The sequence below is a fragment of the Sinocyclocheilus grahami genome, unplaced genomic scaffold, assembly GCF_001515645.1.
Source record: "Sinocyclocheilus grahami isolate Dianchi unplaced genomic scaffold, SAMN03320097.WGS_v1.1 scaffold485.1, whole genome shotgun sequence".
Lineage (NCBI taxonomy): Eukaryota > Metazoa > Chordata > Actinopteri > Cypriniformes > Cyprinidae > Sinocyclocheilus > Sinocyclocheilus grahami.
In genome coordinates, this window is record NW_015505664.1 from 201861 (window position 1) to 207152 (window position 5292).

The 5292-nt window shown below is 33.9% G+C and overlaps 1 protein-coding gene across 1 annotated transcript in view; it reads left to right on the top strand.

Annotated features, from left to right (window-relative positions):
* Positions 1-5292, top strand: part of LOC107553899 (TOX high mobility group box family member 2-like) — a 114236-nt gene that overhangs the window by 58471 nt on the left and 50473 nt on the right. The window lies entirely within an intron of this gene.

Genomic DNA, 5292 nt, shown 5'->3' on the forward strand with positions numbered 1-5292 from the left:
TTTTTTTGCATACTTGACTTGGCAAACTCTACGAACTATTGCAAGTTTAACCCTAAATCCTTAAAGATAATTTTGCATTTTTGGAATTGGTAATGCATACATTTGTATGTATTAACTCAATATTTGTTTCAGTTATGAATGGCTTTCACCTTTACCTACGTCCCTAAAAGGAGATTTTGTCATTTTATCTTACTTCTGGGAACGACCAAGTCTAAAGCACCATGGTAGTACCATGTGGTAGCCGACTTTTTGAAGTGTATGAATGTGGTTGACTTACAAAAAAAGTTCCAGAAAGTACATTTGAACTATCGTGGTATTTTGGTAGAGTATGGCATGGTATTACTATGGTGTTTTTTGTAAGTACCATACTATAGTAGTACTGTAGTATTTTGGACTTGTACCATGTATAGCATGGTATTACCATGGTATTTTTGACCTGTACCATGTTATTAATGTGATATTTTGGACATATATCGTGGTATTATAGTGATATTTTAGATGCATATCATAGGATTCCCTATTTCTGACATGTACCGTGGTATTACTGTGGTGTTTTGGGCATTTACCATGGTACTACTATCTCAGACATGTACCATGGAGTTTTGAACATGTATATTGGTATTACCATGGAATTTTTATGTGTACCACGGTATTATGGAAGTAATTTGGACATATGCCATGTATACTATGGTATTTTGGACATATATAATGGTATTACTGGGGTATTTTGAAGGTATGCCATGGTATAATTGTGGCATTTTGGAAGTATACCATGCATAGGTATTACAGTGGTATTTTGAGCATTTACCATGGTACTACTGTAGTATTTTTAACATGTACAATGGTATTACCGTGTTTTTGTTTGTTTGTTTGTTTATTTGCTTGTATTTTTTTGTGTGCCATTGTATTACGTTTTAATTTTGGACATATTCCAAGTATAGCATGGTATTACCGTGGTAGTTTGGGCATTTACCATAATGGTATTAACATGGTATTTTTGTGTACCATGGTATTGCAGTGTTATTTTTGGCTTACACCAAAATGTGGTAGTTTGGACATTTACCATGGTATTTTTCATGTGTACCATGGTATTACTATGATAGTTTAGACATTTACCAAGGTTATTTTAGATGTATTACCTTTTGTACACACATGCCTTGATATTACCATGGTATTTTTGATGTGTACCATAGTATTACTGTGGTGTTTTGGACATTTATATAGTATTACGGTAGTATTTTAGATGTGTACCATAGTATTACTGTGGTGTTTTGGACATTTATATAGTATTACGGTAGTATTTTAGATGTGTACCATAGTATTACTGTGGTGTTTTGGACATTTATATAGTATTACGGTAGTATTTTGGACGTGTAACATGGTATTACTGTGGTATTGGATGTGTATTTTGGTAGCACCATGGTGTTTTTGCACATGGACCTTGAAGTATCATGTAAATAAATACCATGACACGTGAATTTCATGGTAGCACCACAGTATGTTTTTGCAAGGTTTAGCACAGTAAATATGACAGTATTACCATCGGGCGTGATGGGTTTTGTCGTGAGGTGTTATTTATTCCTCCAGCTTTGACTCTGGGTGTTTGTGTGATTTCTCCAGCGCTGTATCTGCTGACACTGGAGCGTATCTGCGGAGCTTCATCTCATCTCACATTTAAAGAGGTGAATGTGTAATTCTTGCCGGAGGAGAATTCTCCTGAGGACCCGACAACAGTCTCTCTTCACACAATAGCCGCTCGCCCCACTGTTTACAACACACAATTTAGTTTCCTTCCAACAATTATGAGGGAAACTGAATCTCAGGAAATGTTCATTTTCACATCCATTAGAGCGGACAATAACAAGGGAGGCCCCGGAGCCTACAAAGACATCTGTCTTCAAAGGGCTGCAGAACTATATGGAAGATTAATATCCAGCCGCCGCAGCGCGACCGTGTGTCCGAGCAAATCACATCGCAGAACGTTTACTGTGAGATCTGGATGCCAAAAGACGAATATCTCAGCTGTGTCTTCAACCAAACATGAGGACAATTCTTCAGTCACATTGTTCTCCTCGGAAAAAGAGCACAGCAACTGTGCAATTGTGCTCAAAAGCGGCACTTTTGGAGAAATCCGATGCTTACAGTACATGAAACGTAAACTAAATTAACCCTGTAAAGCCTGACATCTGAAATAATAGTATTTTGGACATGTACCATGTATAGTGTGGTATTCCCATGGTATTTCTGACCTGTACCATGGTATTACTGTGGTATTTTGGGCATTTACCATGGCACTACAACTTTGGACATGTACATTGGTATTACCATGGACCTTTTGTGTGTACCATAGTATTAGGGGGTGATTTGGATGTATACCATGCATACCGTGGTATTACTGTCATATTTTGGACATATACCATGTAAAGCGTGGTATTCCCATAGTATTTCTGACATGAGTTATTTTGGGCACTTACCATGGTACTACCATAGTATTTTGAACATTGCCATGCTATGTTGTACTTATACCATGAATACCATTGTATTACCATGGTAATTTGGACATTTACCATGGTATTTTGATGTGTACCATGGTATTACTGTGGTATTTTATACTAGAAATTTAAATTTTTTTAGACAAACTTTACACAGAGTTTAAAAGAAAATATATTTAAAAAGATGGGCATTTACCATGGCACTACAACTTTGGACATGTACATTGGTATTACCATGGACCTTTTGTGTGTACCATAGTATTAGGGGGTGATTTGGATGTATACCATGCATACCGTGGTATTACTGTCATATTTTGGACATATACCATGTAAAGCGTGGTATTCCCATAGTATTTCTGACATGAGTTATTTTGGGCACTTACCATGGTACTACCATAGTATTTTGAACATTGCCATGCTATGTTGTACTTATACCATGAATACCATTGTATTACCATGGTAATTTGGACATTTACCATGGTATTTTGATGTGTACCATGGTATTACTGTGGTATTTTATACTAGAAATTTAAATTTTTTTTAGACAAACTTTACACAGAGTTTAAAAGAAAATATATTTAAAAAGATTGTATATGTTTTTGTTTAAAATCATATTCGATACGTCAGACTTGTATGGCTAATATAGTGCGATATAGCGAGAATATCGAGGCAAAAACAGCTATTTTATTCAGAGGCCCGAATTGAGTAAAAATCTGCAATTTGGTGCAGATGCTGATATTTATATGGACAACAAGACTGAAATTCAGATCACTTGTAATGTAAATGAATCTTTATAACAGTAAAAATGCATATAAATATCAGTCGCCGCTATATATCTGCAATAATATGGCTTAGTAAGTTGAGATTGAAATGATCCAAACATATAATGCAGTGATTGAGAGCTGAAGAAATAAAGGCTCCTCAGAAGATGTGAGATGTTCTGGAGGCTTGTGAAGATCATTCCTCCGCTGAGGAACAGTGAAAGTAAAGCTTCTGGAAGCAAACGCTCCTCAAAAGATCCTGAGGATCAGATTTGAGACTCTAAAACATGATTGATGGAGAACCAAGCAAAGCTGAGCTGCTTCAGTCCAGTAAGTGTTCATCTGGAGATATTACTGCAGTTATTCTGACGATTATTTGATCAAAATCAGTCAAGATTTGAGAGCAGAAAGACACGTGAAGCTGAAGCTGGACGCTTGTACAATTACACTAAAAGGGCTTTTACTGATAAAAAAAAAGCTCAGACAGAAGGCACGCAGCAGATTGAGTGCGACAGGTTCATCAGCATCATGTTGATCATTTAGAGCATCATATAGTCTTGTTAATGTTCTTCAGAGTGAGTGTAGTCTCTTTCTTAAAACATCGTTTAGCGTTTTAGCCTCGTGGAGACACTCAGACGGGTGATATATTTGGGAGAACTTTGTGATTTGAGTAATGTACGGTGGCAAGGTCCCACAATCCTTGTCTCTCTCTCCTTCTCCACGGCCGCGTATTTGCTAAAAGTATTTGTTTGCAAGATAAATGGCTGTTCTCCAGGCGAAGATGACAGGCAACACTAAGATGATATTGAATTGATTTCTGAAATGTTGCAGAACTGACTGTTTGATGTATACGGGCAGACATGAATCATAAAAATTCTATTAAAAAAGCTCTTGAATGGTTGACAGCGGAATATTATTTCTGATGATTAATTTGACTCAGTCATTATGGACGGGGCTCCAGTCAGATCGCCTCCTACAAAATTGCTTTTCATTCCCTCTTGAATACCCCGGCAATCTCTCTCTCTCTCCCTCTCTCTCTCTTTTCCCTTTTCCTGAATTTAACGTCAGACGCTTCTTCCGTCAGGTCCAAAGTTAGATCGACGCAGCTGATGAGAGGCACGAGCGCAGGGAAAACACCAGAGCCAATCGCAAACTTTAGCGCTATGAAAACATGGTCTGCGCTTCCAAAAGTTGATCGTGATAATGCCTTATTTCCAGCAACTTTCTGTGATTCCAGAGCCAGATCGGAAGCTGCCAACTGATACACATCCAAAAAAAGTGATTCTTACTTGTTTAACTGCATAATATTTATATAGTTGTGTTTATGCCTCTCTTCACAAAGTAATTAGGCAATCATCACATCTACTATCGCTCATACGTACAGAAGGGTTTGGGATAGATCAGACTTAAAGTTTTAAAATGGTTTTTGATTCAAAATGTTATTTTTTTATTTATTTTATTTTATATTTTATTTCATTTAAATAATTGTATTTTATTTATTATATTTGAACATGTTCTTTTACCTTAATTTACCTAAACATAAGTATTATAAGTTGCATGTTAATTTAATTTATTTTATTTTATTTATTGTATTTAAATATAAGTATTAATTTAATTTAAAACAAATTTTTTAACATACATTTTATTTTTATTGTATTTGAACAAAATGTATTTTATTTTATTTCAACATGAGCTTATTTATTTTATTTATTGTATTTTAAATATGAGTATTATTTATTTATTTTCAACATACATTGTATTTTTATTTGATTTTAATTTATTTATCGTATTTAAATGTTACTATTTTTATTTTATTTATTGCATTTAATAATATTTTATTATTTTATTTCAGTGTAAGTTGTATTTTTATTTTATTTATTTAGTGTAATTAAATGTTTATTTTATTTTATTTTATTTTATTTTATTTTATTTTATTTTATTTTATTTTATTTTATTTTATTTTATTTTATTTTATTTTATTTTATTTTATTTTATTTTATTTTATTTTATTTTATTTTATTTTATTTTATTTTATTTTA